A 17,855-nucleotide genomic window follows, 5' to 3' on the forward strand; every position below is an offset into this window, starting at 1 on the left:
CAATTCTTTCGTGAGCACTGTCAAGTTTGGGTCATTGTTCAAAGAGCTGTGACACTTCAGCACCCAGAATTTAAACATCTGTACTAGATTCCTGAATCTGAATTCAACATAGATATGTTTCAAAATGTACACATACTTTTTTAAGGTGTGTGCGAATGTTTCTCTCTATTAGGGGTTTCATTTAATGAGCTAGATGAATACCAGAGGCCTCAGTAGAAGAGTTCTCCTCAGGGTATCCAGAAATCTTACACTGAAGCTACATTGTGTTTTATTATCAGACACAGGATTTTAATTTATTTTCCGGTTGCTTAAGTGCCCAGGGTCCCACTGTCAAGGGATTTACTTATTTACTTGAGTCAAGGATAACTGAATACTTTCATGATGTCTTTGCCCTCTGCCTCTTCAGTTAAGTCAAGGTGTTTGCTTTCTTTTTCTTGCTTGTGTATCAGTTGAATACTGTTAAATCTCCATCATCTTACTTATTTCTGTCCAAATCCTGAAGTCCTCCTGCTGTCTCTGTTAGGAAATAATGGCTACAAGGCCACGTGGTGCAGCCATTTTGAAAGACTGGTAAGTGCTGGACACTGATGTAAGAGCAAAGCTGGCTGCAGGAAAATCTGATAAGAGGGAAGTAGTAGTTCCTCACCCCAGATTTAAGCAGTCAAGCAGCTTCTGGAGTCCTGGTGGGCAGGGAGCCCTCTCACCCTGCTCCAAGCAATCCAGCTCCTCAGTTGGAATGGAAGCTGGGAAGAAAGGATAGAGAAGTCACAGGGGTTTGGGAGCTAGAAAAGAACAGTGTTTGGATGCCATCTGAGAGCTGAGTGGTACAAAAGCACATGACTGGAGCCCCTTTGCTTTATCTGAAGTGGCACGATGAGACACAGCCTTGAAAATAAGGAATAGCTTTGAGTAGGTGACAGCCTGAGTTAAGATCCGTTTGCTGATTATAATGATCCTGTGAAGTACACCTAAAAGAGCCTTGAGTGTACTTCTTAGTTATATTGGCTCTCTGCAGTGATTATCTATTTGTCATCTGTGTCTATTTTGGAAAATTATATTTTAGTTACTGCAAGTTAGTCAGCAGCTTGCACAATAAACAGCTAGTCACAATGAGAGTGTCAGGCTCCTACTGGGTCCAGCTACAGAGATGTTTCCACCAACAGGATTTATAAATGAAGCACACAAAATGCCAGCCTCTTAAACACAGAGCTGTGGTGTGGCTGTTCGGCGCAGCAGCAGTGGGAGGAATTGCTTGGGAAAGGCTCGTCAAGAGAGTCAAACTGAACTGGGCTTTTCTCACAACAGTTTGAATTCACTAAATCTGGGGGAAGCAGGATCACCAGTTCAGGAACATGAAGGATTAGTTTTACATCACACAGCTCAAGGGAAAGATGACAGGGAGATGTCAGGGAGATGGCAATTTGACCCAGCACTGTTTCCAGGGAAGGCAAGGCCTGTATTGCTGCTCCATGTGTTCCCAGTACCTAACACCAACACAGTTTTAATCCATAAAACACTCTTTTCAGAATAGCTGTGTTAAAAATGAACCATGATGATCAAGTCTGGAAAAATGTATCGATATCTGCATACTTGGGCCTGCTCTGGAAGTGATTCATCTGCACCAGAAGCCAGTGCCATCAGTTTAAGGAGGAAGCACTTTTCCAAGGACTCCAAGGTGAGAGGGGATGGAAGGCTGTTCATGAATGTGGTGGCACCTTTTGGACTGAGCAGAAGAACGCTCCTAAAAATGAGTGACATGAAGTAATTTTGAAGCAATCATCTTGTTATTTAACATCCCTCAAAAGTGCAAGGTCTTTCTTATAGATTTTGTCTGTGCCACATCCTGTTAATAGCACAATCACATTACCACAATGGTAACAGTCACTTGATGCTCATTTAACAGAAATCTTTCAAATCGGTATTGCTTTTTCACAGTTGGCTCCATATGATACAGGTTAGCAGCTTCTTAATCCTGCTTTCATAGCATAATTACATAATTTAGAATTAGGCAGTCATGTTGACCTTTAAATGGAAACAAACATTCAATTTAGATGGTTGTTTTGTCATTAGCAACCAGTGAGCAGCTGAGAACATTTTTGCCATTGGCTGACAGTGTCTTCATGAACATGTTCAAGTTCAGGCAAAGTGCAAGATCTGTATTAATTATGCCTGTCCTTTGATTTGGGTCTGGATTCTCATCAGTCATCACAACAGTTAAGGTCCAGTCTCACTCCCTTGAAAGCAGTAGCTTTCATCCTTTTATCAGAGGCAGACCCAACATGCTTACAAAAATAGTAATTCTGACATGCAGAAGATGAAGGGATAAATTCTGCCCTGGAATACTTCTCAGTTCTTACAGCTACAGTTTGTACACATGGAGGATGGTAGATCTGAGCCTCCAACATTCTTTCTTTTAATATTTTATCTCAAAACTTTTCCACAGGCAGAAATCACTCTGACCACCAAGAAAGTTGCCCCACATCTGGGATCGGATTCAGCAGCTGTTTGCATTTTTGTGCTTAGTTACCTGGCTGCACCTTCTTGGAAATGAGAAAGTTGTGCTAGGGTAACAGAGAGCAAAATGTTGCCTGTAGCTTTCAGCTGCTCCAATCTTCAGCACACATATCCCACACACAGTGGTTTGAGAAAAACAGGAAGAAGCAAGATAAGCCAAAGCCCCAGTGACTACAAAATATACCTTACTAAGTCCCTAACTGATACTGCTTCTTATCAGATGAAATGCCTTAGTATTAATTCCTTTTAATTAAATTCATATTTGATTCTCCTGTGATTTTTGCTGCATATTTACAGTCACTCTTCACTGCAGTATGATGCATTCTAAATTACAGAACTGCTCAGGTTATTTAGATGAGCACTGAAATATATTACAAAAGCATGGATAAAGTTTATATTTCTTTTTACAAATACACGCAAACATAGAACCACAGAATCTTTAGAGTTGGAAGGAACCTCTGGAGATGGTCTAGCCCAACCCCTCTGCCAATGCAGGGTCACCTGGAGCAGGTTACACAGGAACATGTCCAGGTGGGTTCTGAATGTCTCCAGACAGGGAGACTCCACAACCCCCCTGGGCACCTGTTCCAGTGCTCAGCCACGCTCAACATACAGAAGTTCTTTCTCATGCTATTGTGAAACTTCTTGTGTTTCACTTTATGGCCATTGCTCCTCATCCTGTCTCTGGGCACCACTGAAAACATTTGTGCACACACAAACACGTGTCAGCAGCATAAGCAATACAAGAGTAGACACTGAGTAGATTTGCTGACTGCTAATTCTACTCTCTCAGGACACTTTCTTCCTTTTATAGTGTTTAATGTGCTCTTTTATGGAGGGGGTCAAATTGTATAATAGTCTGCTGATAAATTGTAAGGTGCCTGTGGGGCAGACAATCTTTACTAATAATTATGAAATTCTGACACACAGAAAACATTAATAAGAGACCATGAGGCTAAGGAACAACATGACAATGCTGAAAGAGCCATAGCAAAGACTAAGACATATACAAAACATTGAATACTTTTTTTAAATTTAAAATTTCATGCAGTAAGTTTTTATAAAACTTTGTCAGTTTCTTTATGTCTTCCAGTCAAAATATAAATTTTACACCATTTTAAAAGAAAACCATGATAAGAAGATACAGGAAAATTGCTTGAAGTTGTGTCTCATACCTGCCTCAAATGAATGAAAATATTATACATCTATTATTATGTAATATATTTTTATCCTGAGAAGGAATAATAAATAATAAAATAAAACATGATGTCAAAAACTAAAATATGTAACAATGTAACAGCAATAAGTTTGGTTCCTTAAACAGGTGAGTGGTAAAATTACCATTTTATTCACCCTTGCCTTAGCAAGGTATAATCTGTTCACCAGATGGATTCCCAGTCCTGACAAACTCACAGAGAACTATGACTTCTAGACCAGCCTTTCTCAATATACCATCTCCTGCTACAAGTAGAAAAGTCCTGTTCCATGTTATTACACATAACAGAAAAGAAATAAATATGTGTTCCTGAGCAGCTATATGATAAACCAGTTCTAAAAGCTTTGAGAATGAGTCAGTGTTATTTAGAAAGGTTAATCATGGTTAAGAGTTATTATCCTGTGGCCAGAGGACCATACTTATCCCCATCATTTGTGGCTGTTTTTGAAAAGGACTCTATGATAGGCCTGGCTAAAGCCTTATCATCATGGTTTGTGGTCAGATGAGCCAGCTGAAGTGCCAAGCAGAATGTATTTACATGCTCAAAAGCAATTTCTGGTGAGATTTCCTCAAAAACAACAGTTAACCAGCTATTAAAGAAGCAAATTATTTCTAAGGTTCAAACCAGTATTTGTGAAAATGACACCATCCTTGTTTGGGGATAGGAACAATCTGGATGAAATATGAAAGACATGAAAATATGATCCAACTCCATTACTCCTTAGCACACTATCAGTTCCTGAGGCAAAGGAATAAAGTAAAAATGCAAAAATGGAAATGTCCAGCCAATCTATAAACTTTTAGATTGTATTTTCTTTTGGCCAAAATACTAGAAAATGCCAATTAACAAAACCCTGGACTTGTAAGTAGTTTTTCAAATTTAATAGACATTTCACCTAAAAAAAAGATTTCCAAGATCACAAATGAAACTGTAAAACCTGTCCTACAAAAATGTAGAAATTAAATATTTTACCCTGCGTATTGGAGACGTGGTTTTGAATTCCAAATCAAGCAACACATAAACTCTTCTGCTGAGGATCTTCTGCATCTTGAGTACCTGCCCTATGTAGTGATTCTTTGCTATTGCAGATGCAGATAGGAGGTAAAATTCTTCCTGAAAAACCCCTCAAACATTTTTGAGATTTTGTTCTGATGAAGTAGTAAAACAAATTAAATTTTGCCAGACTGAGATTCCAGTTTTCTATCTTTAGCCTTTATCTCCCAGTAGAGATTTATATTAATCTTAAATTAGTCCTTTTGAGGAACCTGTCCACAAAAAGAAGAGTAGTTTGCTTTCTCTCTGTGGAAAGAATCAGGTCTGAATCTTGGAACCTGAAATTCAGCTTTCTCCGGGAATTTCTCATCTGTGGTAGCTCCTATCTAGTGGGATGTTTTAATTTAGTTTGAGCTCTTAAGTTTGTCTGACTCATATTTAGGTGAATACACACTGCAAAATAAATAAATATATAAATAAATGAATCTTGTCACACTGGCTTAGTGTTGTTTAATTTATCAAATGAACTTTGTGTGTGAATGTGCTGGAAGTCCAGATTTTTGAGAAATCAAGGCAATTTTTACCTGTGAGAAAATTAGTTCATATGTTTTAGATACCACTGAGGCTCATTCTGGGGAATTTCTGGCATAAATCAGGGCTCCCTGTAAGTCCATCAAAACAAGCTGCAGCAGATCCATTTGAATGCCAGTGCTCAGCACAGGGCAGTCAAAGTGGTTTGAGGCAGAAGTGTATTCCCAGGGGCCAGAGCAGTTAAAAGAAACCAAGCCTTGCTGCCAGCATGCCCCAGTTGGCTGATTAGCAAGCACGTACTCTGCTTTTGTGCTTCTACCATTTCATCTGTGTGTTTTCTAGGGTGCTGGTCAGTGTTTACCCGTGCACTGTGACACTTGGAAAGCATTTCTTTAGCGAGGAGAGAATTGTCTATAAATCCAAACTAAATAGTAGACAAAGAGATTTCTGATAATCACCTTACAAATTATTTAAGGGATTCCTAGGATCAAGTTTAAAAATTCAAAGAGTAGTGTCACTATATGTGCTTCACATGGACAAATGCAGTTTGGCATAATAATGCAACTTTGAGAATCTCTTTGTCTTTGCCTGACAAAATTGAGTACAACTCTGTAAGTATTATGATTATTATTTACAGAACACTGTGGGCACATATGCTATATTCATATATGTCTGTGAACGAGTGCAGCATGCCCATAGCACATTGAAATTGCATTCTCTGAAGGAGAGAGAGCTTTTTGTTTCAGCCTTGTGTAAGGGCTGGCGTGCAGCAGCAGCACTACAGGAGAAGCCCCAGAAGGACAGTGATGGGACAGTGAGTCAGAGAATTCCCATCTCCTCTCTGTCTCCGAAGGGAGTAACTTGTTTTAGTACCTTACTGATTGCAGTTAATTTGCCTCCTCCACCCACTTCCTGCCAGCCTGCCTGCCCAATGTGCAGATATCAGAGGACTAGGCTCCCAGTCTGTCCCCAGTGCCTGCTTCTTACCTGTGGATTTCTCACACACATTCCTTGCATCCCCTTAGGGAAATAACAGCAAACAATGGTGAAACCAGATGAGAAAATGGAGATATTAATGTTAGGAAAGGACATATTTTGCATTTAAAAAATCAGCACTCCAAGTGCTCATGCCAGTTCAAGAGAAAACTCTCACAGGGGGCATCCTTTCATATAAGGAAAGGAATGTCCCTAATGAAGTGTCCTTATACCAGTTTTACAGATGCAGTGCAGTCAGCTGGGCTTTCAGGAAGCCTGAGGTTGTATGCAAGAAATGCATAGTTCTTTTCATGCTCTCCTTGGTTGGAAGGGCAATTACAATGGATGTAAATTGGAGGTATGGTAAATGCTGTCTCATTCTTGATAGGTTCAAAAACAGGTTCTTGATAGATTCAAAAAGCTGCCCAAATCTGCAAAAATGAAGTCAAATCTACAGATACTATTAGGTCCAGGAATCTCTTGCTCCTAATCCCCCTAATATTAACTGTTACCTAATACTCCCTCTTGTGTTCATTCATATGTTGCTTACGGCTACGTAGGAGGGACGTTCTTCCTCTATATATTTTAAATATTTGTGTTTTAATATAGTCAGAAGGGGTCAGTTAACTATTAGATAGAGTAAAATGACCCACCCCCAAACCCTTTGGTTAACTTTATATTCATGAGAAAGTCAGTATCAGGGTAGTTGCCTACCCCTAACCACAGCTAAGGAGACAAGTCATACATGATATTGACTTGGGGTTCAATAGAGGGATGGTGTCCAAAACTTGAAAATATATGAATGACAGGACAGGAAGGGGATATGTTTGAAAGGCTAACTTTTATTCTCTAAATTAGCACAGTAAAGGCTATGGAAGAGAAAGAGAATCCAGTATTTTAGGAAATTATTTATGAAATGTAGATGGGCCTTCAATTGGGAATAGGGCTGGGCAAAATGTTAGTGGTTCTTTGTTCTTGCAGCTGGCCTGTCGAATTACACAGAGCCAGCACAGTAAATAATACTACTATTGTCTGCCTATGTCAGAGACAGACAGAAGGTACATTTGGACTTGGTCCAAACACCACAAGGGCCACTCATAGCCACAGTGTCCAATTACTGCTTGCTTGACTATAAAATGCACTTTTTTTGCAGAGCTAATTTAAGAATGGCAGCTTTTAATGGGGTTTATATTAAAAGGGGACTGCTGCTCTGGCTTTTGCCTGCAAAAAAAGTTCTACTCTGTACAGGAAGCAACAAATACATACACAGTGAAAATAATCAAAGGGTGATAACATTAGCACAGCAATAACAACAGTGATAGCAAAGTCAATGCTTTGCAAAGGAAAAAGAGATCAAGTCCTTCTGGAAAAAGCCCTGTGCAAAACATGCAAAAAACCAACTAGATTATCTCAAATGATGAAACAAGTGCATCGACTCAGTCTCTGCAGATGTGCACATACGGCAAAACTTTTCTCAGTCTTTCAAAGAACCGTTGACCACAGTTTTCCCACTCTGCACAGATACTTTTCTTAAATTTCAGTGGTACTTATTTTCACTCTTTCTGTCAAATGCTTTGGAGAGCAGCAAAGTCTATGATCCTTCTCACAAATGGTCAAAATTTATTATTATTAGAAACTGCTTTTTTTATAAAAAATGTTTACAGACGAGTATTCATACATAAGGAAATCCCATGGGATTAGGGATGCAGAAGCTCTCCCCTCTACAGTAAGTGCATATCAGGGCTTTCAGGGCTTTGATTTTCTTTGCTTATCTATTAGCTAGAGATAAATTTAGGTCTCCTGTTTAGAGCAATCTGCCTACAGTGCACAAGAGATCAGTAGTTGTCAATGATCTATGAAGACTTACTGTGTTTCTCTCCTCTGCCATGCTGACAAGGTGTTAATTTCTTTCTTGGAATAGCAAGCAAAGAAGCCCCAGCAAACTGATAAATTTAGGCGAAACTCATGCAAGGACCACATCGCTTTTTAAGGCTTCCTGCTACCACCATTCCATCATAGAAGACTTATAAGTCTTGCATAACAATAATCAATAACAGAATGTGTCTATACTCTAACTTTAAAATCTTGTTCTGTTCTGCAGTTTTTATATACACACATGCACGTACTGTGAGTGCTCACAAAAGTACTTGTACTCATGGTTGTGGAAGGGTTTTAAAAAATGTGTCACAGGTACAGAAACACTATCAATCAAATGTTAAAGCCTTCATAAGCTCTATGTAGGTGAGTTCATTCTCCTTCTTTTTTATCTTTGGATGTCTTGCAGAGTGCTTCGTTTGGAGAAAGACCTAAAAGCCACATTGGGTAACTAGAAGGGATAAAAGGGTAAACCTGTCTGTTCATATTTGCCAGCCTTCAACATGGAGAACACAGCAAGCATTCTGTCAAGGAAAATGAGAATATTCTTTTTTGCTTCTTTGAATCCTCAAAAGATGCATCTTCTTTGTAATAGAAAAGAAGTATCTCAATACTTAAGTCAAAATAGCAAACTTTTCAAAGGCCAGAAACTTGAAGCTGATCATGCGACTTGTGAATTGTGTGCTGTAGGATTGTTTGATATGGCATAAAACAGAGAGAACCTGAAAAATTTTCTCTTCAAAATGATGGATATGGACAGTCATTTTCCACAAAGCAACCTTCAATTATTAACAGCAGGACTTGAGCTCAGCCGAGTAAAAAAAGTCTTCCCACTATCTGGAGTGAAGCTCCCTCCAACAGTCATGGTTGATTCTCTTATCTTATACAGAGACATTAATTCTTCTCCACCACACATAAAGCTATTCACATAGAGAGAACTCTTCACCTACAGAGGAATATTCACATACACACTGTTAAAGTCGGGTTAAGGATGTCACTTACCCAGACACACAAAAAAAGAGAAATATTCAGTGTTAAAGCACCTGCTCGCTCCTTAATTCATGCTTTTGCAGGAAAACATATTGGTCTGTGGGTTACATAAGCTAACATATAACACCAAGACATTTGTGATGCTGTGAGTACAAAGACTAAGGATAGTATCCCCATAAATGAGGCTAAAGGAATTACTCTCATGCAACTATCTGAAAATCCATCCTTCAGGATTGCATAAGAAGTTATTTTGTCCTCATATTTCATGTTTTTATGGGTTTAAGAAATTAGAGAGGATATTTTGTTTAAACTTTCTTAATTAAAACTCAAGTGAAGATCATTTTCTTTTTAAGATGTAATATTACACGTTTCCTGTGTATGGACTGTCTGGTAATGTAAATGCCACTCGGTATGTACCAAGTCCATGTTCTGTAATGTCAAGGACTATGGTACCATAGGGGCTCCTTAGTATGCAAATTATTGACACAATAGAACATAGAAACTCTTTTGAAATCATTATGTTTTATTGTGTCAGGGTCTCATTGAGGACTCTTTAATCTAAGGATTCTTGAGAAGATAAAATCTAATAGTTCCTCTGGAACTGTAAAGTTCTCTGATGTCATAGGCTATTTGGACACTCCTTATTACAGTATGAGGATTATTAATACACTGGCTATAATGATTTTGTGACTCCTTTGTGGTCTGTTGTGACTATGTAGAATTTTATAAGATTGGTCATCACCATGGCATGTGAGTCTCCAGCACAAAAAGTTGTTATCCTTTTTGTTCCCTTCTGTCATGCTCTCTGTAATGATACACCAACTAATTGCTGGTCTTTGAAGGGAAAAATTTAAAAAAAAACCAACAACCTACAACACATTGTAAATGCAGAATCTAGTGTTTTGAAACACTTTATAAGAATTTGAGTCAGGCAGCCGCATTTTGCATTTAGTTTAGAGAAATTGTGATAGCGAAACGTATTTCATCTGGTGGTGCCAGTGGAAATTTGCCCAGTATAACACTCTTCACAGGCAAAGAAATTTCACTCTCTAATTCTTTTTATGGAAATTATTTGCAGTGTTGTCCAGTGTCAACATGAGTATTTTACTACTATTAGCTGCAAGTTTCCTTCCAGAGCAGACACCGAAAAGACAGATAACTAAAAAAGAAAACCAAATACAGAAATTTGCATTTTAGACTGATGATCTGCCTTGAAACCAGAAGCTCTGAACTCTGTTCCATCTCATAATCTCCAGGAGTCCTTGCTGCATTTCCCCAGTGAATCTGGAATTTGCATAGCTATGGACTCACAACCCTTGGCTTACCCTATCCTAAATCTCTTTGGGACTGATACTCAGCTGAGAGCCAGGATTACTAGGATTTAAATATATATCAAATGCAAGAGTGGGGAGGTGCAGAAATTTCTACAGCAGCCACATAAGGCGAGCCTTCATGATGTGTGACAACAGTATCCTTGCCATTTCTCAGCTGGAGAGATATAGGGCAGGATTCCTCATTACCCCTTAACTGGACCCTTATGCCTATAAAGCTCCTTTTTATCTTTCTCATTATTGATGTACCTCACTCAGCATATGCTGTAAATTTATGTATTTTTTTTAATTTAATTTCTATAAAGTACATGCTTAAATTTATTCTGATTTCTTTACTATTTGACCCAGGATGCCACCTGAAAACACACAGATATTGTTAGATATTATTTACATGCCACAGGACAAGCCCCTTTTTCTTTATACTACAAGAGCAGAGAATTAAAAGACAGTCTCAGAGTTAACAACAACAGGAAAAAATGTGGAGGCAGTACTGGTCAGAAGGACAAGAGATGGTCAGAACCCATCAGATGGTCAGAAATACATCAACCAGGCAGCAAGGTTTTGTGTTCAAGCTAAAATAATGACTGATGGAGGTGATAGTCTAGGCCAGAGACAATACCCCAAAAGAAAAACCCAGGAAGCAGAGGAAACTGTGAGCATCTTTCAGGGTAATAAGAAACACTGAATGCCTAGAAAACATTTGGAAGAATCCAGAGAAAGAGGGGAGATGGTCAGTGCATTACCCTCAAAGATAATCTCTGAGGACCATTCTAGGTAAATATTGTTCTTGCAAGATTTAATCTGTCAAAGACAGAGACGTGTGCGTCCAGAGACAGGAATGCAAAGCAATGGGAACAGGAATGAGTTTCACAGTGTGAAGAACAAGGAGATAGTATAATCTGAGGACACTATGCAACAAGTGTTTGAAAGATTTGAAACATACAGCTAAGGAGGTTGTGTTCACTTTTCTCTGCATCAGCCCTTTTTTGCACTGTGGAGAGATTGGAGAAAAACTGAGCCCTTTCTGAGTGATCTGAAAATCCAGCAGTTACAACATGGTACTACTGAGAATCCAAGGAAAGTTACAGCTTCTCAGGAATTAATGTGCACTTTGGAAAGCCAGGAATGTGAGTGTTTGCTGTGATTTCAAACTTAAGACAATTTTCAGCTGAAGGCTGATGTAGAGCTGCAAAGTTCTGTTTCATCAATGTTCAATAGGAACTATCAGTGTTTTCTGTAAACGTTTGTCAACATTGCACCTAAACTGTATTGACTTATATCCATCTAAATGTGCATAGTGCACACTGAAAAACATTAGGAAATTAGTGCTCAGTTATATAGTAGACTAAAAAAGGTTGTATTTTAAAGAAAATTAGTAAAATGCTTTCAGAAATTTTTCAAGCCATTTAGCAGCAGTCAAAGTGATGTATATTTGGAAAGCTTCCAGAGCAGCAGCACGCACACACTGCATGTGGTTCAGTGTCTGTGTAATCCTTATTTAATTTGCAATGGCCAGCAGATAGATTTGTTCTCTTAAAAGACTCAACATATATGCATATATATTTAAGTTCTTTATATGTGCTATATACCTGCTTCAAAATCCTCTGTTTTCTATATATTGCTGATTAATTATTGCATCACTGAAGTAAAGGCCAGATTTACCTATCCTTTCTTCGTCAGAGAAGAAACTGTACTTCTGAACAGTTCTGTATAAGCTCAGATTCTGTCTGTGTGTTCAGAAGTTGACAGAGACAAGATCAGAACCAGGTCACTTTAAAAACTTATCCTGCTTTCATGGCCAGCTCCTCATAAGCAGATTCAGCATCTTCATTTTAGATTGTGTTGACACTTTGCTAATTTGTTCTTCATTGCTGGAATATGCAACTTCTTTTCCAGACCGACAGATTCAGTCAGTGATAATCCTCATTTTTCTTATTTTATTGTGAAAAAGCTATCCTTTAGCTAAGTGATCAACATCTGCTTTCTCTCAACCAGTGCTTATTTTGATTAAAAGTGTGTTTCAATCGTAGGTCAAAAACTAACATCAGACCCTTGGCTACCAAAGTAATAAATAAATTCAAATAATGAGAGGAGAGGAGATTCGAGGAGAGGTTCGGAGATTCGGGGAGGAGAGGTTCGGAGAGGAGAGGAGAGGTTCGGAGAGGAGAGGAGAGGTTCGGAGAGGTTCGGAGAGGAGAGGTTCGGAGAGGAGAGGAGAGGTTCGGAGAGGAGAGGTTCGGAGAGGAGAGGTTCGGAGAGGAGAGGAGAGGAGAGGAGAGGAGAGGAGAGGAGAGGAGAGGAGAGGAGAGGAGAGGAGAGGAGAGGAGAGGAGAGGAGAGGAGAGGAGAGGAGAGGAGAGGAGAGGAGAGGAGAGGAGAGGAGAGGAGAGGAGAGGAGAGGAGAGGAGAGGAGAGGAGAGGAGAGGAGAGGAGAGGAGAGGAGAGGAGAGGAGAGGAGAGGAGAGGAGAGGAGAGGAGAGGAGAGGAGAGGAGAGGAGAGGAGAGGAGAGGAGAGGAGAGGAGAGGAGAGGAGAGGAGAGGAGAGGAGAGGAGAGGAGAGGAGAGGAGAGGAGAGGAGAGGAGAGGAGAGGAGAGGAGAGGAGAGGAGAGGAGAGGAGAGGAGAGGAGAGGAGAGGAGAGGAGAGGAGAGGAGAGGAGAGGAGAGGAGAGGAGAGGAGAGGAGAGGAGAGGAGAGGAGAGGTTCGGAGAGGAGAGGAGAGGAGAGGAGAGGTTCGGAGAGGAGAGGAGAGGAGAGGAGAGGAGAGGAGAGGAGAGGAGAGGAGAGGAGAGGAGAGGAGAGGAGAGGAGAGGAGAGGAGAGGAGAGGAGAGGAGAGGAGAGGAGAGGAGAGGAGAGGAGAGGAGAGGAGAGGAGAGGAGAGGAGAGGAGAGGAGAGGAGAGGAGAGGAGAGGAGAGGAGAGGAGAGGAGAGGAGAGGAGAGGAGAGGAGAGGAGAGGAGAGGAGAGGAGAGGAGAGGAGAGGAGAGGAGAGGAGAGGAGAGGAGAGGAGAGATCATCTGACAGAAAGTGTATCCCCAGCCACTCAGCATTTTCATACATTGCAAGAGATGTGTCATACACAAAAATTAATCATTAAGAAGTCTTTCTTTTCTGGAAATCATACAAGGTTTATAAAGGGAAACCAAAGAAAACTTTATTTGTATACAATCACCTAAATTGTAAAATCTAACTTTTGAAATTAAACACTGATCTATTAAGAATAACCCCAGAATTTCCCTTTTTTAACAGAAATTTACTAAATTGGTTGTGAATAATTAGATTAGATGAAAATAATAATAAAAAAATAGAAATTACGAGCAACTAAGTGGAAACCATTCATTCTTACTACACAACACCATATTGCTTTTGCAGGAGCAAAGCCCACTACCAGATACACTATGAAGTACCTCATCAATATAACATAGCTCTTATTAACTCATATTTCTTTAATTCTTTGTTATGAATAATAGCACAGGTTGCTGAGTCACATCATGTCTCTTTTCCCACATCTGTGAAGTCTCACAGCTCCAAATAGTATCTACCAGCTCCCTTATTTATACTTAATTCTTCCTATCCATGCACTGGTAAGGACATGCAGATTTTTTTTCTCTTAAAAATTACTTTTTGCTCTTAAAGCATTGCATCTTAAAAGCACAGCATATCTGAAACTAACAGAGGAGATGCCTCAATTTTTAATTGAAAATGCTCTCACATTGGGAATTTTTGAGTCAATTAAATAAACCATGAAAGCCACAAAAGTTAGAATGACATAATTATAAAATAATCACAGTGTTCAATTTCCACCGTTAAAAATGTAAACTTCTGAATTTCTAAATAAAACTTCTAAACCATAAAACATCCCTGTGTTTCAGTTTTGCATGTGTTGTGGATTTCAGCTAATTATGTGGCATCACAGTAAGCATTCGATCCCTTATTCACTGAGTAAGGGAAGCAATATGTAAAGACTTGATTAAGAGAAAAAGGGATATACTGGAGAAAAAAAAAAAAAAAAGAGCCGTGGATATAATATAGCAACTTATTCAATCTCTGAAAATAAAGAAATATTCTTTCCTTTGCCAGTTTTGAATGCAATTATTCTTATTATTTTTACGTTAGCAATGCCTTAGGGACCTAAGTGAGATCAGATCCCCTTTGCAAACACAGTGGGAAAGTTCTTGCCTCAAAGATTTTTTAGCCTATATAGGCTATGCAGACAAAGGATGAGGATGGGAACGGAAGCACTGTAGTGTGCTCAGAGATATACAATAGGCTGCAGCAGATCTGCCAACAGATTTAAAGTTTCTGCCTCTGTATTCTCAACCTCGACCAGGTTGGCTCAAGAATAATGTTCTCTCACAATGAACTGCAGAAATACGTCAGTGAGACTTAATGTGAACTGTGCCTTTGGTGAGAGCCCATATTCATCCACATGAGCAACATCCACATGGTCATAGACATTTCCAGTTTAGGGGAAAAATTTCTACAGACTTTCAGCATTCAGCCTTTCTAGCTTGTAATGGCTGGTGAATCTCAAAATGACACTTGGATTTCACAGAACCTGTAGAAAGGAGAGATTTGCTTGCAGATAAATCCAAGCGATTCCTGGGGTATCTCTTTCAGCACTGTGTGTATCAGTGCTGTTATGTGGCCAAAAAGAAGCTTGCATATTGGCTTACAAATGGTTAATTCCATAAGTCCCCACTTGGTCAAAAAGCAGTTCCAAGACATAACAGTCTTTTCCTAGCCAACATGCAAGCTCTCTCATAAAAGCACAATTATGTCAGGGGATTTTTTGTTCTTCATGAAACATGTGACAATAAGATATATTTTTCACAATTTGCACTAAAATTTCTTTATACCATATTAAGAACCAAATTGAGTCACTTCTCTCACTTTGGGGCCCACTGTCTTACTGCACGAATCCTCCAGTTAAATTCAGTAGACTGTTGAAAATGCCTTGTATGAATTAAGGTTGCACTTATTGCAACTTAGACCTAAATTTGTGCTTTGCATTTAGTGTTATCCATTTTCTGAGGACTGGCAAGATTTACTTCTGCACAGCATTTGTGGTACGAGGAGCCTTAAGAATGAAGCCTATACAGTTCTTAAAAAAAGAACCAAAGAAAGGATTTGTAGGCTGAGAAAACAAGCATTCAGCTTGATCTCACTTGTACCAAATAGTGTGGTGAAGGCTGAAAACACAAATTAAATACGGCGATGTACCTTGCAAGCAAAGCTTTTTTAAATTTGCTTGCTTAGAATATTTGGTTTATTTTCTAGCAAGAAAAATTTACTAGAGTTCATTAAGGAAGTCCCAAAATCATTTCAAATCCTGAAACAGGGAAAGAAGCATCTCTGTGCCTGAGCTGTGTGCACTGTCAGCTCCCACTGCTTTCAGGAGGTGCTCAGAATCAGGAAGAAGATAATCATCACCTTACACAAATGGGACTTTTTTTCACTGGAATGCTGAGGTTGGCTTTCAAGGAGTCAAACTCTCCACCCAGTTACTCCCTGGATTCAGCCTACAGCTTCATCTAGAACTGGTTATTCCAAACTCAGCACTGGAGGATAAAGCCTTCCTTTTTTCTTATTTCCCCTGTTAAGTGCTCCTGTGTACTTTTCCCAGACTAAACAGGCAACCCTGACCTGCAGCCATCTACTCTCACACAAACAATTAACTTAAAGCATGTGTCCTAACATGAATTTTGGCTCCACAACAACCTAGCACTCCTATGGGAAACAGCCCAAATTAATAACAGCCTTCTTTCTGAAATACCTGAAATGCCCTCTCTTAAAAGAGAGAGATAAGAACACTTCTTTTTTTTCCCCTTTTGGACTAAACCAATTGATTTTTGGCTTAGACTGATCTCCCACAGAACACTTACAATTCTTGCTGTAATGAATACAGTCAGCATCTATGTTCCTGTATCGCATCACTGTTTTCCCTAAGAAAACATGAGAGCTAAAACACTAATCTGATTTCCAATATAATAACCCATTTTCACATGCTCTCACTAGTCAGTACTCAATTTGGATTGGGTCCAAAAGAGATGTAAATGTGTTGGGTTTGTTTCTCCCCACCTCCTTGAAAGCTTGAGTCAGATCATTTTGTCATTTCAAAACATATCAAAGTAGAGGGAAAAAAACCATGCATTTGTTCCCATAATTTTGAAAATAATTTCAAAATTATTTTGCTCCTCTAAATAAGTCCGTTGGCCTAATTGCATTAGTGGTCTCTCCCATGAGATGAACAAAAAGTTGATAGCTGTATATATCTGAGGTACCAATCTTACTGACACATCTCCTCTTCTGAGCACTCCTTGGTTGCACTTGAACTCACAGTTCAACTTGAGCCTCATAAACTTCACAGGGGCATTGATGTCAGAGAAAGCACGTGCTCCCCACTTCCCTCCTCTAAGCTATAAAACCTTTTTCTTCCTCATTAAAACATATTTAAAGACTACAGATATGATGGAGTCCTGTGCCTTCAGCTATCTTCAAATCCCTTTGGGGACTTGTGCATCAACACTTTCTTCTTCTGTTTCTCCTGCAAAAAAAAACGTCCTTTGCAATCACCACAGACAAATTCAGATTTATACCATTCTACTGCATCTCTTAATAAAGCCTAAAAATTATCCCAGGACAAGGCAGTAAGAATGTGTAATTTCCCATTTCCTAAAAGAACATGTTCGTCTTGCTTTTTTTTTCAGTCTTTCCCAATGAAACTCTTGCTTTTTGTCTGTTGAGGTGGTGCATATTTAAGGTCTTGGGACATGATTCTCTGAATCTTGCCTGGATTATTCTTTGTCCTGCTGTACATTCTGCTAATTTCAAAACCTGAAAATACCCACATGACATGCACTGCAGTATTCCCCATGAAAGGTGTCTACTCTTATATGTAAGACAGAGAAAAGAGTTTAAAAAGCACCTGGAGGTCCCTGCATGGACACATGCTTCCTTCCCTGCAGAAGTCGCCATTTGCCATTCTCCCATGATTCACCCATGATATTTATCATGCCATTAAGGGCAATCCTCCATCCTCAGGTACAGTGGGTCAAAAGCTAATTGTTGAGGGGGTTGGGGGGGATGGAATTTTGCAGGAATTCTCATTTGCTGTAGTTGAGCTTCTCTCCCAGGCTCACAGTCTAGCAGGGAAGAGAGTTTGTGAACCAGCGCCTCATTTTTCAGGATGTGCAATGCATGTATCAGAGACGTTAACAGTGTGCATCAAGGTGATTTTAAATAAGATGGGTTGTGCAACCCAGTCAGAAAATAGGTGGGAAAATTGCACTTAAATCTTCAGTTCCTTGTCTAGAAGTATTCAGGTAAATTCCAGCAAACATCAGAGGAACTCTGGGAAGTAAAATTTCCAATTTGGCCTTTTGTTTTAAATGTTACTGCAACAAATTTACAATAAAGTTGTAAAGACTGA

This window comes from Poecile atricapillus, chromosome 1 (assembly GCF_030490865.1).
Source record: "Poecile atricapillus isolate bPoeAtr1 chromosome 1, bPoeAtr1.hap1, whole genome shotgun sequence".
Lineage (NCBI taxonomy): Eukaryota > Metazoa > Chordata > Aves > Passeriformes > Paridae > Poecile > Poecile atricapillus.